General features: G+C 44.2%; 2 non-coding genes across 2 annotated transcripts; one reads left to right on the top strand and one right to left on the bottom strand.

Annotated features, from left to right (window-relative positions):
- The first annotated feature begins 11,188 nt into the window (after positions 1 to 11,188).
- Positions 11,189 to 11,278, top strand: trnap-ugg (transfer RNA proline (anticodon UGG)). Its single transcript is given in 2 exon segments — positions 11,189 to 11,224; positions 11,243 to 11,278. It is a non-coding gene; the product is annotated as a tRNA-Pro (tRNA).
- A 7,639-nt stretch (positions 11,279 to 18,917) lies between these two features.
- trnaq-cug (transfer RNA glutamine (anticodon CUG)) lies at positions 18,918 to 18,989 on the bottom strand. The gene has a single exon. It is a non-coding gene; the product is annotated as a tRNA-Gln (tRNA).
- Between the last annotated feature and the right edge of the window lie 3,095 nt (positions 18,990 to 22,084).

Here is a 22,084-nt window from a genome sequence, read left to right on the forward strand (position 1 = left end):
TTTGAACTCGGCACGCTGGATTCGAAGTCCAGAGTGCTCATCATTACACCAGTGAAGCCAGAACCCAGACGCCCGCTGCAAATGGTCACTCACAGCATTTGACGTTTTTCATTCAATGTGGCAGCTACGGCAAGTGTGACAACAATGTGTTGTTATGCGCTGACATTATTATGCTAAAAACTCAGAAGACACTGCCCCCAAATCAACAGCATTTCATTACATCCAAAACCGTATGAGCAGAAATAGTCATGTTTCACGGGGGCAAGTAGCCCGTCATAGTGACACAGAAACGGCTGTTCAGCCGGTCGCGTATTTTGACTTTGCTGAGCTGTCAGTTACGGCGTTCATATAATCATAGTAGGCAGACAGAGCAAAGGGAGGGCACTGGTCCCATTGAGGCTGCACCGACTTTGACAGAGCACCTTTTCAATGCAACAACTCCCTGACAGAGCCCTCGCCCCGCCGTAACCCAGAAACCGCACACATGGTAAATCTTGTGACAATGGGGTCCAATTTACCATGGCTAATCCACCAAGCGTGTACGTCTCTGTGTGAGGAAACCGGAGCACCCGGAGGAAACCCATGCAGAGACGGGGAGAACGTGCAAGCTTACTGCTGTAACATTACTGTCCAATGAAACAACCAGCCAACCAGGAAATCTGACCGCGAGTGAGCTGAACTTCCATAACCGCCTGGAAATGCTTCCAACTTATTGGGAGGTTGCTCACGCAGTCTTGGCTTAATCGAAGAAACGTCATTATGCATTGAAACATATATAAAATCAACCGCTCCCTAAGATTAAAAAATAATAATTTTTAGTATTTCCCTTGATTTCGTGCCCAATATCCATTAATATTCCACTCATTGTGAGTCTGCCCAGCCGCACGTAGAGCTCAGCTCCATGTCACATACCCTCCAGTTATTGTACGAGTGTTGAACAGGCTGTTATAGCTGTGAGAGTCAGTGCGCAGGAGTATATGGCTGTATCAGAGAGCCGCAGTTTGGAGACGGTTAAGGTAAAGATTCCACTCGAACTGTCCAGCCCAGAGGAGAATCGGCTTCGAGCAAAATCCGCTTTAATTTCGTAACCAGCCGAAAATCTGCGAAGTAGCATTTGTGGTTCTCTCCCAAGGAATTGTCGGACCCAGAATAAACTGAAGGAATTTTCTGTTGTAACGTAGATGCAGTTTAAAGTTGTAATGTCTCCTTCTGTCCTAAGCACTGTTGGACGGCGTTGGGTAACAGAGAATTCTTGACTAAAACCTGGATGAAATGGGAAACAAAGTCAAACATTAAACCGTTACTACATATCAAGTGCTGTTCACGTTTAGTTCAAAATTGCACCCAAATTAATTACCTGTAATAAACGCTCCAAACATGGCACAGATACCGAATAACCGCATTGCTGTTTGTCTTTACGTGTATTTACTGAGAAACCTGCAGACACTGGCAATATGTCACCGCTGGTTATCCCCGTAGTGAGGCTCGGTGTCTCCTCCTGTTCCCGCTCATATGTCATAACATTCAGTGTTTTTCGTCGGGGACGGCCGCCAGTCTCCTGACAATCGGACAGTAACTGATCCAATCGCACAAACTGCAAAGATTGAAATTTCAAACGGGATAATGATATTCAGAAGGAAGTAACATTTATCATTCAATGGCATCAATGTACAATGCCGCGATTCACACACTGAGTGTGTGTGAACGCACAGTCATCACGGACACTGCTGAAGATTCGAATTGCTTTAATTTAACAGCAATATATTAGAATTCACATGTACGACATAGCGAACACAGAATGTGACACACATTGATAAAGTGCAGGGAATATGTTATAAATAACGGATCTTTTATGAATGTTCCGTTCATGCAGGATTTTTAGAATCCGGGATTAATATTTTACAAATTCAAAGGGATTTATAAGTTTACAGTTTCACTTATGGACAATTCTGCTAAACTTTCAGTTAGCACTGATTCAGCAGCTTTTTTTTTTACCTTACGTCCTCGCTGTGACCATAACTTGCAAAATCAGTCGTCCAATTAATGAAATGCTTACTTTGTCACCTTTACCCGAATGAAGACTCCTTGAGAAAAGAAAGTGCACCGTTGTCAGTTTAACCGCTAACGTAATTATAAAGCGAGCTCGGGAGGTGGAGCTTCTCGCTGCTGCCATCACCTGAGATTGGCAGTTGCGGTCCCAGTTACCTCAGTCAGATACAGGTGCACATCCGGTTCTAACGGCATTTTCTCATCTACATGTAACTCCTGATAGAAACAGTGACCGAATGTAAGGATGTGTAATTCTCTGTTGAAGATGATTCATAGAAAAATGTTCAGCTCCTGCAAATCCTACTGAGACCACAGATTTCCGCTCCAAGTTCATTCTGATGATCAAATTATTTAATTCAATTTGAAGCAATTGAAAAATAAAGTGGAGTAATGAAGATCAGAACAGAGAAGGGGAAATGTTTTAATAGGGCATATGAAACACCAACACGTTGTGTAACGTCAGAGTTAGAGACTAAGAAAAGCTTTCAGCGCTTTATAGTGTTCAATATCAGCAGCAAATTCCTCAGATAAATCATTGAAAGTTTAGCCATTTTGGAGAATTGGAAACTGGAAACAAATAAATTTCAGCACCACCAGTTATCCTAAAGCATGTGACAGCCAATGCGGCACTTTCGCAATGCAGTCATTGTTGCAATGTCTGGAAAATAACATCCCTTACAGAGGAAACAGTGGGTACGTGACAATGTCACCGCTAATTAGTCAGAGGGCCATGTTAATCTTCCACACCAATTGATTCAATTCTAACATTTGAAACTGGTAAACGTTATATTAACAAAGTCAGTGATTTAAAATTAATATCAATAATGGTGATCGTGAATTTTCATCGTTTGACATGGAAAATTAATTTACTCAGCAATGTCCTTCAGGGCGTCAGGGGAGGACATCGCCATCTCCCCTTAACCTGACCGACATGCGACTCCAGATTGACTCTTAACTACTCTCTGAACCCAGCAGCAAGCCATTTACTTTCAGGACAATTAGGGATCCATGGAATGCATGCGATCCCTGCAGTGCAGATGGTGGCCACTTGGCCCATCGCGTCTGCGCACATTCTCCGAAAGTGCGTGTTAACAAATCCACCACGCGGTCATGCCACAGACCACCTCGAATTGTTAGCTTTTGTACGAGTGTTAAGGCTCGATGTAACGTGGTGCTTCATCGCCGCGCAGTAATACATGGCTGAGTCAGAAAGCTGAGTGTCTGTGATGTTCAAAGGGATGTTTGTGTTCATTTCATCCTATACAGCACAAAACCGCTTTCCAAATGCCGGCGCGTTCTCTTCATTACCAGCAGTATGTCTGAACAGCATCTACTGAAGGCCCTGTCCCGAGTACTGTACGTACCAATATAGGTAAGCTGCTGTGTATGTGGCGAGGTAGTGACAGGACAACACCACAGTACCCCCTTCACTCACTGCTACTACTGTGGGCTTTAGGAAAAGTTCATCCAGCTGGCTGTGCGCTGGAAAAAAATAACAGAATGTGATAAACATAATTTTTAGATGTGTTTTTGATTAAAATGAAACACGTTTTGAGCACAATTTCTCTCTCTCTCAAACGCATACACTCTTACAGACAAAAATACGCGCATTATCTGTCTCTCTCACTTCCAACACAATCACAAAAACATATTCTCTCTTTCGCCACATAGGTTCTCTATTACAGATAAAATTAGGTACAGTTATACACAGACACACACAGAAACTCACAATACACAGGGACACAAACACAGGGACACAAACAAAGACACACAGACATCCACACACAGTCAGGCACACGCAGACACACAGTCAAACACATAGATACAGACAGACACACGCGCACACACACACACATACACAGAAAAGACACACATACGGAAAACACACTGACACAGATATATGAATAAAAACGCGGGTTCTTATTCATTTATCTACTGAAATTTAGCGATGGACTCCATTCTGAGTAGAATTAAAATGGGGGAATGTCCAGATATGTATTTCCTGAGTTAACTGGCCCCAGGCTATGAACATTGCAATTGTCTTCTGATTATATTCATCAACCAAGGCTACTCTGCTGGGGGAAACAACCGCCCCCCCCCCCCCCCACAAGCCGCCGCACCGCCCCCCCCCCCCCCCCCCCCACCCCCCGCCAATCCAGGCCTGCCGTTCTGACAGAAACAGTTCAGTTTTGATTTTCCATTAAATGGAATCGGGGCATTCATTGGTCCAAGAGCACAACGTGAGGAGCCAGGCGTCACAAATGAGGGGAATAAATATTAGAGAAAAATCGAAAAAAAACATCAATGAAATAAAACGGTGATAATCGCCGGAAATGCTCATTCGTTTGAAGAACCATGAGCAAAAGCAATAGATTGGCGGATATCTTTCTAGGCCAGCAATCAAAGTGAAGATCAGAAGGCATGTTTGTGCTCAATATTGCGTCCAAATACCATACTGTACGGAAATGTGCGCTGCACATTCAATCAATTTGATACATCCTATTACCGTATTTACCAACACATGACCATGAATCCCATACACAACATGCAAACTGCGATTGCCAGCTAACTTTTCTGACGTGTCCAGGCAGCCAATTGGTGCGTTGTTGCGGCTTTGTGTGTGTGTTCTGTGTGTGTGTGTGTGTGTGTATGATTGGGCGGGAGGTGGAGCTGTGATGGCGGGGCGGGAGGTGGAGGTGTGATGGGGTGGGGGAGAGCGTGGAGCGGTTGGGGGCTAGACGGGTGGGGTTAAGGGTAGTCATGGCAGGAGAGCTTGCACCTCTCCTATGCTTCGATTGTTCGATATGGCAACAGTGCAAGTTTCAGGTGTCACGAGTGACCACGTGGTCAGGAGGCGTGTCCAAATGTAGCTACTGGCTAACCACATTTCGAAGCTGAGGCTGAGGAGTTTCAGTGTGGAGCATTCGCATAACTGAGCAAGTCGTCGATAACATGTTCCGAATGTGATCACACCGCAGGTGAAGGTTGAAAAGGCAGAAAGCCCATGGGTGACCGCTAGGCGGAGTAGAGGAAGGAAGGTAGTTCAGGAGTCGCCTGTGGGCATCTAGCAGATATAACGTTTTGGCTACTGTTTCTTTCGTGGTGTGGGGGAGGGGGTGCTCTGCTGTTTACTTCGTGGTGGAGCGGGGGTGGGGGGCTTACTGCGCCGGGGAAAGCAGTGACAGTCAACGTCGCGGCAACATGCATGGGTCTGCTGCACAATAGGGGAGTAGGAAAATGACATTGCTATAGAGGAAGGGATTCAATTCTAAGGGGAAAAGACTTACATTTCTGGGATGGTGTGCTGCCTCCCTCGTACTAGGGTCAGAATGTCACTAAAGGACTGCAACTTTTTCTGAAGGTGGAGGGGTTAAGGGGGGGGATTGGCGGGGGGAGGGGGGAGAGGGGGGATCACGGGGGGGGGGGGGGGTGCGAGGGGGGGGAAGGAGGGGGCTGAAGGTGGTATACAAAAATCGTAATGAGTATTGAATTGAACAAAATAAGATAACAAGCGAGGAAATCCTGCAAACAGTGCTCATGGAGCCAAGAAGTAGATCAAACAAAAAAAAGAAGTTAGCCATCTCAGCCTTACGTGTTAGTGAGTTTAGAAATAGGCGGTTAGTTGAGAAGAATGTGTGTCTGGAGAATAGATGCAGAATTGAGGACTTCAGACTTCTAGGACACTCGGACTGTTTTCGGAGACTGTGGGACCTGTGCAAGAAATTCGGTTTGCAACTGAACCGAAATTGGAATGGCTACCAATATATTGGCTTCAATAGTGTAAAATTCCCTCGATGCAGGAATAGTTCTGGTGGATTGAAAATATGCAAATACAACGTCCTAACTCTTTAAACTCGGTTTGACTGACATCATCAAATCTGAAAATGTTTATCTCACTCACGAGTGCAGCTTATTTTGTTTCAAGTCAGAACCCAAATGCATTTATTTTTCTCAATTAAAGGAGCTTCTCATTATCAATCCACACCAGACTGGAATGTAAAACTGTGAATGCCATGTCCTCAGCAGATCAGACTCGGCTCTGTGAAGAGAGAAACAGATGATCAGATGACAGCTCTCTGACCTTTCATCTGAACTGAAATATAAATGTAATACGTTATTATCAAATGAAAAGGGGACACGATAAAGCCAGGATAAATCAAAATTGAGTTCAACATTTGATATATTAATCTCTGTCTTATTTTCTTTCGCTCTTTTTCCCCCATTTATTTCTCTCATTCTTTATGTTACTTGAATCCCTTCCCGCAATCCCCGCATTATCACGGTTTCTCCTCAGTTTGGTTGTGCCTTTTGTTTCCTTGATAGGTCGGATTATCAGCAGAGGCGTTGGTCACTGACAGAGGACATGTTGCATTTCTCCCCACTGTGAACTGTGCTTAGTCATAGAGTCGTACAGCGCAGTAGGGACGGTTTGGCCCATCGAGTGTGCAACGACAATAACTGCCACAAACATCGCGCTAATCCCATTTTCTAGCACGTGTCCCATATCCTTGAATGCTATTATTTTTCAAGTGTTCATTCCGATACTTTTTAAAGTTTGTAACTTTTCTGGCCTCCAATAATACCTTCGCAGGCGCTGTACTGCACATGCCCAACAACCTCTTCGTGAAAACAATACCTGCCGAATCTCGAGCCCCTTAGCTTAAAACTATGCCCCCTCGTGATTAACATCTCAACAAAGGGGAAGAGCCGCTTTCCCTTCACCCTGTTCATGAACCTCAAACTTATATGCCACAATCAGCCCCCGCACTCCTTCAGCTTTCTCTGCTCAAAGGAAAACAATCCAACCCTCTCCACTTCCCCCTTTTCGCTCAAATGCTCCGTCCCAGGAAAAATCTTGGTGAATCTGCTCTGTCCCCCTGTTAGTGCAATCATATCCTTCCTATAGTGAGCTGGCCAGAACTGCGCACAGTACTCCAGCACTGGCCTAACCACCGCTCTGTACAACACCAACGTTAATTCCTTGCCCTTATATTCTGTGCCACGACTGATAAAAACAAGTGTCCCTTATGCCGTCGTAGCTATCCTATTCAACTGCTCTGCCACCTTCAGGGATCTGTTTATAAGTATTCCTAATCCACATGTTCCTCTGAACTCCCTAATGTCCTGCGATTCATTAAATAGTCACCTGTGTTATTATTTCTTCCAAAGTGCATCACCTCGCACTTATCTGGTTAATACACCATCTGTCACTGTTCGTTCCATCTGACCAACCTATCGAGATCTTCTTTTAACATAGGGTTTTCGTCTTCAATATTAACCACGCCAACAATCTTTGTACCAGCTGCAAACTTCTTATAATTCCCCTCAAATTATTATCTGTATTATTTATGCATGTAACAAACAAAAAGCGTCTCAGCACTGAAACCTCTCGTAGGCCACTGTGCTCTAACCTCCATTCATTCGAACGGACTTCTACCACTACACTATGTGTCCTGTTATGAAGACATTTTCCGATCCATCTCGCCCAGTTTCCTGAATTCCAAGTGCTTCTATATTCTCAATCAGTCTCCCTTGTGGGACCTTCTCAGTGCTTTGCTAAAACAAAACAAACTACGTCAACTGCACTTCCCTCAGTCACAGGGGAAGCAAGTTAAAAGACGCAACTTGAAAGTGGCAAGATTTGACATGTGCGTCGTATGTATCATCTGACTCTTCTTCAGAGTTTATTGTTAATGTTACACCTTTGATTTTTCCAGCTCTGATACAAGTTCATCCAGCTGGAAGATTAACCTTGTTTCTCCCTTCACAGGCGCTGTGAGTCGTGTTTTCATTAAATGAAGAATTGAACAAAAGATGATGGACTCCATGACTGGAAATTGAACGTGGGGCCACTGCGCCGAATCCTGGTCACTATGCTCTCAGGGAAGCTGATGTGACGCATTGGTAATGAGATGATCATCTCCGTACCCATTGCTTTAATTCAAATAACTTTCCCTAAAAACATAGTCACAATGAGGAATGATGAGAAGCGTACATGACAGGATTTGAACTTCACTTGGAAAATCTAAATTCATCACATTTCTCCCTGGAACCAAATGAGAAAATGTTGGAAAACCTCAGCAGGTCAGGTCGCATCTGTAAGGAGAGAAAAGAGCTGTAGCTTCGAATCCAGATGACTCCTTTTCAGAGATTCCAGCATCCGCAGTAATTTGCTTTTATCCAGAACTTAACCCCTGGGCCGGGAATACAGACTCACTGTTGCTTATATCGGCAGCCAGTCATTCAGCCGGTGTATCCGTATGTTCCCCCTATAGGAGCAACTACACTCCTTGCACACATTCTCCATTACCCCAGCAACTGTTTAATTGGCACTGTTCCTCCTCTTTTTTCCTACCAGGAACGACACCGCCCACACTGCTACATTCAATCTGAGCTGTTTATCTTCAGCTGCAAGGGCCAAAGCAAACAACAATTCTGTCAACGATGGGATTCGAAGGAACTTTTCTGCAGAAACTAGAGTATTATGTCCAGCGCCGTAGACCACTCGGCCACGCTAAACAACATGGTAAGTGTGTTATTTACTGTTATTGTTACTGAAATACATTAGAAGCAACGGAGCTGGGAAAGGCCATCAGAAGGCTTTAATCTGCTCCTTCACTGAATCTGGTAATTCTGAACTGTGTAACAAATAGAATCCATCTCCAGTCTGAAACAAAATGAGCTGCAGTGAAGGGTCGGCACCATTTAAACTACCTTAACCTCGCCTGTTTCCCAATCTCCTGCGAAATGAAAATAAAACGTCCTGTTGTATTTGATCACGGTCTTCACTTCAAACAGGACGGACACGAAGTGAGACTGAGATTTCTCTGTTCTTCCAGGAAATATCCTATATTTATTTTCACGGTTCGGACGAGAGCAATAAATCTTCATTTTCTGACCTGCAATTAAAACAGCAGTGAAAGTATCAAACTCTAACCACCAGACAAGCATCTTGCAGCGTGTTTTACAATTTGATTCATCCACGTTCTATTTGTTATTTTGTCACCATCCATAATTGAATGTGTTCAGATAATGACAACAAACGCTCCACTGCAGTTATCACGTTTGGTTCCGAGGGTGCGACACCAGACATAAATATTTCCAAATATTGTTCATTACAGAGTGAGATAATTTTCAAAGTTTTACAATTCAGTGTCAGTATAAACGGTGAAATCTGATCCATTCTCTTCCAGATTTTACCTTGCTTCACCATCGCTGTCCTCAGCGATTTGTAATCTATCACTTTTAGAAGTCTCACAACAACCAGGTTAAAGTCCAACAGGTTTATTTGGAATCACCAGCTTAGGGAGCGCTGCTTCTTTGAGCTATTGATTCCGAATAAAGCTATTGGACTTTCAGTTGGTGTTATTAGATTTATTTCTGTGCCCACCCCACAATGCCAGCAGCTCCACCTCATTACAATCTCTCACTGTTCTTCTCTTTCTGAGTTTGTTCTTGACATTTCCAGCTCTGAAGTAAACTTGCAAACTTCACTCTGCTGATTCTACTGATCTGCTTTACATCAGAGTTTAAATCAGATTACTTTTAACCGTTTGCTCAGAGCAACGATTAACTTCGCAACCAACGGGAAGAGGTGCTTTCCGCTCACCCTGTCCATGAACCTCAAAATTGGAAACGGCAAATGATTCTTCTTTTCCTGAGCGGGAATTGAAAGCAAACATAACCCGGGGATGGGGTGGGGGGGGGGGGGCAGGGGGGGGGCAGGGGGGGTTGGGGGGGGGCGGGGGTTACTTACACAAACCACTGGACTCCAAGGGTAACGGGTGAACTGTATTTTTAAACTGACGTACCCTATGGGACGGTGGTGTAGCGTTTGGTACTGCTACCTCACAGTGCGAAAGACAAGCATTCGATACTTGGCTTGGATCATTGTCTGTGTGGAGTCTGCACGTTCTTCGTGTTTCTGTGTGGGTTTCCTGCGAATGCTCTGGTTTCTTCCCAGAGTCCAAAGATGCTCACGGTATTTGGATTGGTTATGCTAATTCTTCTGCTAATTACCTAAACAGGTAGCCAAGAGTGGTGACCAGCGGATTTTCACAGCAACTTCATTGAAATGTTAATGCAAGCCTTCTTGTCACACGACTAAATAAACTTTAAAATACATCTCTTTGCTTATTATTTTCATCTCAGATCATTTTCATCAGCGACAAGTATTTCCTTCAGAATATCCTGTTTAGATGGGACATAATTGGTTCCTTCAGCGAATGACAACGCCCAATGTATTTGCCAGGACATGAAGTCGACAGCGAGCTGAAATAGTCTCACAAGTTGCTGAAGTTATCGAGGTGTACAAAAGTCTAAAGGGAACTAATGGAATAAACGTCGACCAAATGATTCCTCTATGGGGCAATGTAGAACAAGAAGACGCAGGTTTAGGTTGAGAGGCGGTGGATTTAAACCTGAAATGAGGAGGAAGTACTTCTCGCAGAGAGTGTTCTCGCAGAGTGGTGAATCTCTGGAACTCGGTGCCCCAGAGCGTGGTGGGTTCTGAAAGATTGAATGGTTTCAAAAGGAGATAGATATATTTCTGATGTTTCAAAAAATGTTTAAAGGGGAAAGAAGAACAGATGGGAAAGTAGACTTGAGACCAGGGAGAGATCAGCCATGATCTGATTGAATGGCGGAGCAGGCTCGAAGGGCTGAATTTGCCGACTTGAGCTCCTGATTCCTTTGTTTCTATATTACTGAGTGGAACTTTCAAAACTCAAGACCCACCAACCTCATCAATGTGGCTCCAGTGTAATCTATGTACATTACATCCACCGGTTCCCCTTTATCCACAGCACATGTGTGCCCTGGAAAGAACTTCGGAACGGCCTCATTCTGTGGTTAATCGCTTTGTGATTCTCTGTTTCCGTCATCTCACCTCTCCTGACTTCCACCCTACAGGATGGTATGCTTCCTCCGTCCTGCATCTCATTTGCTCAAAACGTTCTACATTTTTAAACATCCCCAGTTTCAGTTAAAGGGCATAGAGATGAAAGATGAGCTGTGTTTCCCTGCACACACGCTCTCTGACTTTCTGAGCTGTTTCAGCATTTTCAACTTTCAATGCAGATGTATGATCTATTTTGGATGACAATGAAAGTATAATTATTTGGCAGACCTCTGCAACGAAGGCTCGTTGGTCTAGGGGTATGATTCTCGCTTTGGGTGTTGAAATTCACAAGCTTGCGAGAGGTCCCGGGTTCAAATCCCGGACGAGTCCACATTTTGCTGCTGTTGCATATTGGACAAGGTACTGGTTCTGTAAATTTATCTTCCTTGCACACGGCGGGATTGCTTCACATGGGCTTTGGGTTGAGAAACTGAGCACAATCTAGCACCATAGCAGGCTCACAAGTAAATCGAAACATTTTCAATGGTTGACACTGCTTGCAGACACGAATTGAGAGGACCTCATTCCTTCAGACGACCTCCCACGTTATGGGAGACTCGGGGGAAATAGCGGGTCCCCTTCCAGAGATATCTGAATAATCGAAAGCCACAGGTGGTCTGCTTGAATACTGGAGGGTGGGAAATGTCGTGCTTCTGTTTAAAAAGGGTTGCAGGGAGAAGCGTGGGAGCTACAGGCCGCTGAGCCTCACATCTGTAGTGGGTAAGTTGTTCGAAGGCAGTCTGAGAAACAGGATCCCGAGGCATTTAGAGAGGCAAGGACTGATCAGAATGGCTCTGTGAGTGGAAAATCATGTCTCACGAATTTTTATTGAGTTTTTTGAAAGGGTAACCAAGAAGGTCGATGAGGGCAGTGAAATTGATGTTGTCTACATGGACTTTAGTAGGCATTTGACACGATACCGCATGGCAGGTTGTTGCATCAGGTTAAATCTTACGGTATTCCGCGTGAGGTAGCCAAATGGATGTAAAATTGGCTTGATGACAGAAGACAGAGGGTGGTTGTAGGGAGTTGCTTTCAAATTGGAGGCCTGTCACCAGCGGTGTGCCTCAGGGTCGGTTCTGGTTCCACTGTTATTTGTCATTTATTTTAATGATTTTGATGAGCATTTAGCAGGCATGGTTAGTAAGTTTGCAGATGACACCAAGATTGGAGGCATTGTGCACAGTGAAGAAGGTTATCGAGGATTGCAGAGGGATCTTGATCAACTGGGCCAGTGGGCTGACGAATGGCAAATGGAGTTTGTTTCAGATGAATGCGAGGTGATGCATTTTGGTAGATCGAACCAGGACAGGACTTGCTCAATTAATGGTCGGGCGTTGGTGAGAGTTTTAGAAAAAAAGATATCTTGGGGTACAGTTCATCGCTCCTTCAAAGTTTAGTCACAGGTGGACGGTGGTGGAGAAGGCATTCAGCATGCTTGGTTTCATTGGCCAGAACATTGAATAGAGGAGTTGGGACGTCTTGTTGAAGTTGTACAAGACATTGGTAAGGCCACACTTGGAATACTGTGTACAGCTCTGGCCACCCTATTAAAAAAGGATGTTATTAAACTAGAAGGAATGCAGAAAAGATTTACTCGGATGATGCCGGGACTGATATTTTGAGTTATAAGGAGAGGATGGATAGACTTGGACTTTTTTCTCTGGAGCATCGAAGACTGAGGTTGTTCTTATAGAGGTCTATAAAATAATGAGGGGCATAGATCAGCTAGATAGTCAATATTTTTCCCAAAGGGAGGGGAGTCTCAAACTGGAGGGCATAGGTTTAAAGTGAGAGGGGAGAGATACAAAGTGCCCAGATGGGCAATTTTTTCACACGGAGGATGGTGAGTGTCTGGAACAAGCTGCCAGATGTCGTAGGAGAGAGGGGTACAGGTTTGTCTTTTATAAAGTGTTTAGACAGTTAAATGGGTAAGATGGTTATAGAGGGATATGGGCCCAACACAGGCAATTGGGACTAGTTTAGTGTTTAAAAAAGTGGCGGCATGGACAATGTGGGGCGAAGGGCCTGTTTCCATGCTGTAAACCTCCATGACTCTATGCTTGTAATTCGGACAGCTGGCTGTGTGTTTATTATTGTTCATTCGTGGGTTGTGTGTCCATCCCAATCTCTGTCACTGTCTGTCTCACTTTGTCTCTATGTTTCCTCCGGGTACTCCGGTTTCCCCCCACAGTCCAAAGATGTGCAGGTTAGGTTGATTGGTCAAGCTAAAAATTGCCCTTAATCTCCTGGGATGCGTAGGTTAGAGGGATTAGTGGGTAAGATGTGTAGGGATATGGGGGTAGGGGCTGGATGGGATTGTGGTCGGTGCAGACTCAATGGGCCGAATGGCCTCTTTCTGTGCTGTAGGGATTATAAGATTCTAAGATTCTAACTGTCCCATTCTTTTCTCCCCTCAGTCTCTCTGTCTGTGCATCTATCACTGTTCATTTTTTGCTGTTTTTTCCTGCTGTGTCTGTGAGCTAAATTCCCTGGATTGATTTCCGTGATGAAGCAGTTGTCCAGGGAGGACACATTCAGTGGGATGAGTCTGTTCGTTCTATAGTTCAGAATAACCAGAAGTAATCTGATTAAAATTTCTGAAACTGGGAGACAGTTTTACAGTGTACATACCGAGACGCTGATTCCACCTAGCCGGGGTACTTGGAACAAAAATATTAAGGTGAAACATGTAAGAGGAGTTTGCTATGTTAGGATGGAGATGTAGAAGTGGAGGATGTATATGAAATTATTGATGATTGAGAGGCATACATTGAAACCTTGGGGATTTTGTCGGTCGATTAATTGTAAACTTTGTACTCAGAATAAACTGAGACAACAAATGGACAAGAAACAGGCTAGTCTTCACATATTTTAGGATATGGAGTGCCGCTTCTTCCATGTTCCTGGCGAGCTCAGTCGGTAAAACATGAAGCTTTAATTTCAGGGTTTGAGCCCCAGTTAGGTGTCATTACTTTTAAACGTTGCTGCTTTCCTGGGTCAACTCCAGCTCTACTTTCCCCCGGCAGTGTCAACGCTCAAACTGAGACTTTCTCCATCCCACTTTGTTCACATCACATTTATTGCTTTCTGCTTTAAAGCTATCTCTATTTCCCTGGAAGTCGACGAGTTTAGTGCTTTATTCAGCGAGAAGGGTTCTTCTAATTTTGCGCCAAATTTGAAACCAAATCTGGGATATTGTGTCAGTGGAAACAATAATCATTCGCGTTGTCATTCAATCACTCCAGCCTTACATTTTATCGTAAGGGCGTTTGATCTTTCCTCCTCTCATCCTCTGTTGTCCTTGACTCTGTATTTGTTTGTAAACCATTAAATCTCTAATTTCTTCCAGTTTAATCCCACATTGTATCTGTTTCTCTGCATCTCCGTCGGTTACAGGACCACAACTTTTTTTCCAAGTATTCTATTTTCAAAACCAATGGAGGGTTCTCCCTCATCACAGCTCAGGCTGTGAGTTCTATAAGCCACCGTCTGGGTGAAATGCATTACTGAACCACTCCCTCTAATCCTGCCATTAATTCTGTTACATTGAATAGTTTAATTTCCTGTGACTCTGTTGGTAACGATTTTGGAATGTCATTAGGCCAAATTGCATTCCTGCCACTTGAACACAACAATATAGGTTAAAACTCCCGCAATAACTGAGAGTTTGCTGCACTGACGGATATTTTAAAATGATGTCCCCTCTGTCCCATCAGGTGTTGATGGAATATCCCATGAAGGAATATTTGTTCGGCTGCAATGATAAACGTTTTCCATTTACTCCCAGTGAAGTTGGGGGGGAGGTGGGGGGGGGGCGCAGTTTTAAGTGACTGCTTCAGTGGATTGATAAACAGAGCCAATCAAGTGGCGCAGAGACACAATGCAATTCCAATGAAAGAACATAGACTGGACATGTGAACAATGTTTCACTCTTCACAGATGCACTCAGATTGGCTGAAAGTTCCAGGATTGACTGTTTTTATTGCAATGTGAATCATCTGCAGCAGGATAACAGTGTTTAATTGGTGAGTTCCCGCAATAAGGAATTATTGCAAAGAAAGCTCTGAGATCCCCCTGTGAGCTGAAAACTGATTGGTAAAATCAAAGTGTGAATAAGGTCATTAGCAGCTGAAAGTGAAAAGGGATTCACTCGGTCATCCGATTCACTGATACAATAGCAGAGTCACACTGGATTGGGACCATTCAAATACTTCACGGTTGTGATCGGATTCACACCAAGGCTGGTTCTGAACCGGGATTTCTTAGAATCATCGAATAATACAGCGCAGAGGAGGCCCTTTGGCCGATCGAGTCCACACCAACACATTAGAAACACCCGAACTGCCACCTAATCCCATCTGCCAGCATTGGACCATAGCCATGAATGTTATGGTGTGTCAAGTGCTCATCCAGATACTTCTTAAAGGATGTGAAGCAATCCGCCTCTACAGCCTCCCATGTAGCGGATTTCAAACCGTCACCACCCTCTGGTTAAGAAAGGAAATCATCAGATCCCCTCTTAGCCTCATCTTAACCCCGTGTCCTCTTGTGGCTGACCATTCAGCTCAGAAGAACAGCTGTTCCTTGTCCACTGTTTCCATGTCCCCCTTTCCATGTCCCCCATAACTATAAGGACCATGGCGAGAGTACACAGGAATCAACTTTTCCATTTGGTGGAGAGACCAATGACTAGGAGTAAAGATTTAATGTAATTGGCACGAGGTTTAGTGGGGATGCGAGGAAAACAACTTTTCCGCCAGAGGGTGATGGGAGGCTGGAAATCGCGAGCTGAAAGGATGGCGGGGCAGAGACCTTCTTAACATTGAAGACATATTCCGATATGCACTGTGAAGCCAAAGCACACATGGCACTAGACCAAGTGCTGGAACATGGGATTAGAATTGAGAGACGATTGTTTGACTGGTGGGGACGCGATGGGCCGAAGGGACGTTCCTGAGTGATTTATGACTGGGCATTTGCCCCTGTGAAAAATGACTGTTTCTGGACACTGAAGCCAACGATCTGAGTTCAAATCTTGGTGAAACCTTGCTTTTCTTTGCTGAAGCCGATGACCGGTTTGCTGAAGGACATTTTATTTCAAAGGCTCAGAAAGTGGAATTCGGAACATTGAAATGTTTTCAGCAAATTCCACCGCAAATACATTGCAGACGATGCAGTGAATGTGTCTCCTGGCGCCATTGCATCAGCCCCAGAGGACGATTGTTCAAGAATACAAAGGGCTCAGAGGCAGAGGTGCCACAGAAAGCAGGGGGTCCACCTACAGATGTTATTGACTCACTCATCTGTCCCAATTTACATAAGAGGTGGGACGGTGACAGTCCAGAGTGCTAACCGTTACACCATAGAAACGACAGCACTCTGACCTAAATCACTAGACCATTCTTCCAACTCAGACACACACACTTGCACAATAATTGTCTGTCTCCAGTTGAATAGTTGTTGTTGTGTGACATCAGCTGCTCCTTTCTTTGAACAGACGAGTGAAAGAGAAGAGAAAAGACTTTAAAAAACACTGATGTTGCAGGCATCTGTCGCCAGAGGCTCAGCAATGTGCAATGTAATAGAAGTTAAACTGGCTGACAATTTGTCCTCTCGCTTCGTACTTGGTGAAAAATTTAAACGAAAATCCTTCAGTAAACCAATCATCAGCTTTTGCAAAGAAATCAAGAATCCGCCTCTGGATCCAGAGTGCTCACCATTCGACCAGAGCACATAGAACAGAGCAGCCAGCTGCTAATTCTCACTCAAAGCATTTCACCCACTTGGTTTTGCTGCCATATTGAATGAAAGAGGTCACATGCTTTGAGTGATCATTTGCAGCTGACTGCTGTCCTCCTGGATCTATGGTGTAATGGCGAGCACCCTGGACTCTGAATCCAGCGATCCGAATTTAGATCTCGGTGTAACCTTGCTTTTCTTTGCCAAAGCCGATGATGGGTTTGCTGAAGGGCATTTTATTTAAAATTCTCAGAAAGTGGTATTTTAAACACTGAAGAAATTTCAGAAAATTCCACCGCAATCACATTGCAGACGATGCAGCGAATGACTCTGCTGGTGCCATTGCCTCAACCCCAGAGAAAGATTGCTCAAGAATACAACACGCTCAGACACAGAATCATTGAATCCCTACTGTGCAGACGGGAGCCATTCAGTCCATCGAGCCTGTACCGACAACAATTCTACCCAGGCTCTATCTCTGTAACCCCGCGTATTTGCCCTGTTAGTCCCTCTGATGCTGTGGACAATTTAGCATGGCCAATCACCCGAGGCCGCACATCATTGGATTGTCCGCCGGGTGCTCGGTTTCCTTCCACACGGGGAGAAAGTGCAAACTGCACATAGATAGACACCCGAAGACAGAACTGAACCCCGCTTCCTGGCACTGTGAGGCAGCAGTGCTAACCACTGTGCCACCGTGCCAGAAAAGCCACATAAGTCAGGGTTCCCCTACCGATACCATTCATTGAATCACTTGTCCCAAGTTAAACAAGAGTTGGGATGCTGAGCATACTGGTTCCCCCGAGATTCAAACTCGGATTGCTGGATTCAAAAACCAGAGTGCTAACCGTTACACCATGAAACCAACTGGGCAGCAAGAGGGCGCATGTTTAAGGCAGGAAACCTTTCACCCAGATCTCTCACTTGCACACTCTTGCTCAATAATTACAAGACTACTTTCGAAGGATTGTTGTTGTTTGGCACCAACTGCTCCTTTGTTTCGACAAAGCGTTAAAGAGTAGCGAAGAGTAAGGGAGAAAACACAGATGTTGCAAGCACCTGGCACCAGAGGATCAACAATGTGCATTGTAATAGCAGTTGAACTGGCTGACAAATTGTCCTCTCGATTCACACTTTGTGAAAAATTTAAATGAAATGCCCTTCCGCAAAGCGATCATCAGTATTGTCAAAGAATTAGAATGCCCCGCCGAGGTTTAAACGCAGATCGTTGGATTCAAAGTGTAAAGTGCTCACCATTACACCACGGAACCCAGGATACAACAAAGCGCTGCAAATGACCTGTGAAACAAGACTATTTATTCTGATATCTCCCCATACGGCTTGCGAAGGAAATGACTTGATGTCGATCTGGGGGACTGTGCCTTCGCATAGTGAGGCATTTCTGTTGCACTTGCTGTTGCTGCCACATCGAATGAAAGAGGTCAAATTCTTCGAGTGATCATTTGCAGGTTGTGGGCGCGTTTTGTGCTCCGTGGTTTACCGGTGAGGACTCTGAACCTTGAATCCAACAATCCGAGTTCAATCCCGCCAGCGCATTGCTTTTTTTTTGCTGAAGGGCATTTTATTTCAAATTCTCAGAAAGTGAAAGTCTAACTCCTGAGGAAATCTCAGCAAATTCCACCGCAATCCCATTGCAGACGATGCAGCGAATGACTCTTGGCGTCATTGCATCAGCTCCAAAGGACTTTTCCTCAAGAATACAAAGCTCTGAGAGACACGGAAGCCACAATGGGCAGGGGGTCCACCTTCATGTGTCGTGTCATTCACTCACTCATCTGTCCCAATTTAAACCAGACTTCGGAGGCGACAGGCCAGAGTGCGATCCGTTACACCATGGAATTGACAGCACTCTGAACGAAGACACTATACTTTTCTCCCAAAACACACACACACACCTACACACACACACACATTCTCTCCTTCAAACATACACACAGACACATACACTTGCTCAATAATTACCAGACTCCAGTCGCACTGTTATTTTGTGACACCAACTGCTTCTTACTTCCAACAGATGATTTAAACTGTAGATAAAAGATGAAAAACACTGACATTGCAGGCATCTGGCGCCAGCGGCTCAGCAATGTTCACTGTCTTAGCAATTGAACTGGCTGACAGATTGTTCTCTCGATTCTGATTTTGTGTGAAAATTAAGCGAAATGCTTTTTAACCTATCAATCATCTGCGTTGACAAATTAAAGCATTGTTCCGCCGAGATTTGAACTCGGATCGCTGGATTCAGAGCCCAGAGTGCTTACCATTACACCACGGAACCAAGCACGGGACAGTCTGACAATGTTCGTTCAATGCCTGTGCCAATTTGAACAGCAGAGAGAAATATCAGTCCCACTCACAATCCCACCAATTACCAAAGCAATCCATATTCACAGTGCCCTTGCTGGTTCATTCTGTCAAAATGTGTAAGCTACCTTCAACTGCATTAAATTTCACTGTAGCTCACCACATTCAAAGAGCAATGTTAGCATCGAACTGATATGAACCTTACTGCGGTAAATGTACTGAACAACATCAGCTTATCACAGCTCTGCTTTCGTCACAATGGAAGCCAGTGTGAAAATATAAACAATTTCACATCTTAACAGACAGGAAGGAGTTTGTGCCTGCGGATAATTGGCACTGTGCACGTTGCTGTAATCAGTATCTGGGAGAATCAGGCAGATGAGATCCTGGTGGTCTCGTGGTTAGGATTCGGCCCTTTCAGGGTCGCAGACTGCCTTCGATATATTCAGATTTTTAAAAATAAGCAAGTCAGCAATACTTCCTGTTCCAAAATACCTCTGCCAGAATCAGTGCATTGAGATTTGTAGTTTTGCTTCAGAGTTGGAAATGTTACATGGGTGACAGGCTGAGATCAAACACAGATAGTCAAAGGCAGTGATAGGCTGCAAAGCGCTGACGATGGAGATGGTGATACAAGCTAACTTCCGGGTGGTAATAGGTCAGAGTTAACCGTTTACATTGACAGAAATATCACTTATTTCTGGATAAAAATCTCGGGCTAAATGACTTCTAGAAAACGTCTCCCTGAATGAAACACTAAACTATTTGATTTCTACTGATTGCAAACAGTTTTTATTCAGAAATCCGTAATTGTGAGATGAACAACGCGGGATGGAGAAAGCCTCAGTTTGAGTGGTGTCACTGTCGGAGGAATGGAGAGCTGGAATTTAACCAGGAAATCAGCAAAGTTTAAAAACAATGGCGCCTAACGTGGAACTTGAACCCAAGACTCTGCAATTACATTTGCCATGCAACCGACTAAGATAGCCAGGCGACTGCTGTGATAACCCTTGACCGATTCTTAATATGCATGAACCCAAATGTTGTTCGAATCTGGTGTCTCAGTTTGTTCTGATTACAAAGTTTACAATTAACGGACCACAGCATCCCCAAGGTTACCAAAAGAGAAAATGCTGGAAAATCCCAGCAGGTCTGCCAGAATCTGTAAGGAGAGAAAGGAGCTGAAGTTTCGAGTCCAGATGACATTTTTCCAAAGCTCAATTAGAAATGTCAGCTTTGAAAAGAGTCATCTGGACTCGAAACGTCAGCTCATTTCTCTCCTTACAGATGTTGCCAGACCTGCTGAGATTTTCCAGCATTTCCCCTTTTGGTTTCAGATTCCAGCATCCGCAGCAATTTGCTTTTATCCCCAAGGTTACAATGCGTTCCTCTCAATCATCAATAACATCATTCAAATCTTCTACTTCTTATCTGCAGTTCCTTCAAACATTACAAAGTCCTCTTACATCTTTCATTCTGATCTTTTCTCTGTACCATTTAAGATTCAACGTTTGAACGAATATGAATCATTTTGTGACGGTAACAAGCTGTTCGTTCCCATCGGGAACTGAAGCACATTGAGACACAGAGAAAACGAAACAAATACACACACCGGAGAGACAGGGACCTAAGGAGAGACAAACACAATGAAAACAAGCCTGACACGAACATGGTTCTGATGGTGTTCCAGTTCCGGCTGCCGCATCCGTGAACGTTTCTGTGAATTAACGGAATTGGGAACACGCCCGAGTTTTTGCATGGATTTGATTTAATTGTCTTTGTAGACATACAATTAAAAGCAGGAATAATGAAAAGCGGGATATCCCAATGGATTTTAACTCGATCACGTTAATCACTCGGACACGATTACCAGTTTCTAAGCTATTAAGCCAACAGCAGGTCCAATGTAAGTTATTCTACAATTTACTTTAAACGTCATTACTTTTAACGTCATTAATCGAACATGTAAGCACGAAAGATTCATGCAGTAGAATGTAGCATTATTCATTTTGACAGGAGGAACGAGCAGAGGCAATGCAAATATGAATTGCTGTGGGCAATTGATCGGCTTGTGGAACCAGCTTCGTTGCTCCTCCAGCAAAGTCGATCCGCCAGTTCAAAACCTGTAATCGTGTATGTGCAGTGTAGTGGTTATCAAATTCGCCTCACACGCGAAAAAATCTGTTTCGAAACCCGCCAGGAGCACTTCCAATGCTTCCGTTTCAGAAAAGCTCCGATTTCAGTCTGATTTGCATTCGTCATTAAGCATCAATTGCGTTGCTGCGTGTAATCAGCATTTTCTGCTTTCAGTCTGTGTCTGTGAAGGGCAAAACAAGACTCACCTTCTCGCTGGATATCTTGTATCAGACTTGGAAAAGTCAGAGATGTAACAACAACAACAAGCTCAGAAGATAAATCACATGGCCCAAACATTGTTCACTCAAGGATCTGATACATGCCCAAATCTGCCGCTCTCAAGTCACATTATTTTAACTCCCTGTTCTACATCTCAGACATTTCCACACCCATCAAATATCAACCAACAAAAATTCAGCCTGCTCCTCACTCCAGTTTGTGGTAAACTTACTGTCGATCTTCGCAAGTAGTTGGCTTCATTACAGCACTGTTTTTTTGTAAACCAATGGTCGCGAGTCAAATTCCCGCTGGAGCCTGAGGTTACGTTTGAGATTCCGGCAACAAGTTCGATGGTGAAGTAAGTTGTGGGGAGGAGACAGACATTTTAGATTAATGAGCAAGAAGATTTAGTTACAGAGGGAGAGAAGTAGAAAGAACAGGACCTACTTGAAAAAGTTGAGAAAGTTATGTGTTGATGTTCAAAGTGGTGATGGGTATTTTGGTCTTCATGATCAGAGGAGTGAAATGCAAGAATCAATAAGTCTGCCACAATTGTAACCTGGTTCTTCTGAGACCACAGCTGCAACACTCTGTGCAGTTTTGATCCCCACGATGGAGAACTGATAGACTTGCATTGGAGGTTGTAGAGGGAATGCTCGAAAGATTGGATCCTGAGATGAGGGAGTTGTCCAATGATGAAAGGCTGAGTAAATT

Source organism: Mustelus asterias, unplaced genomic scaffold (genome assembly GCF_964213995.1).
Source record: "Mustelus asterias unplaced genomic scaffold, sMusAst1.hap1.1 HAP1_SCAFFOLD_192, whole genome shotgun sequence".
Lineage (NCBI taxonomy): Eukaryota > Metazoa > Chordata > Chondrichthyes > Carcharhiniformes > Triakidae > Mustelus > Mustelus asterias.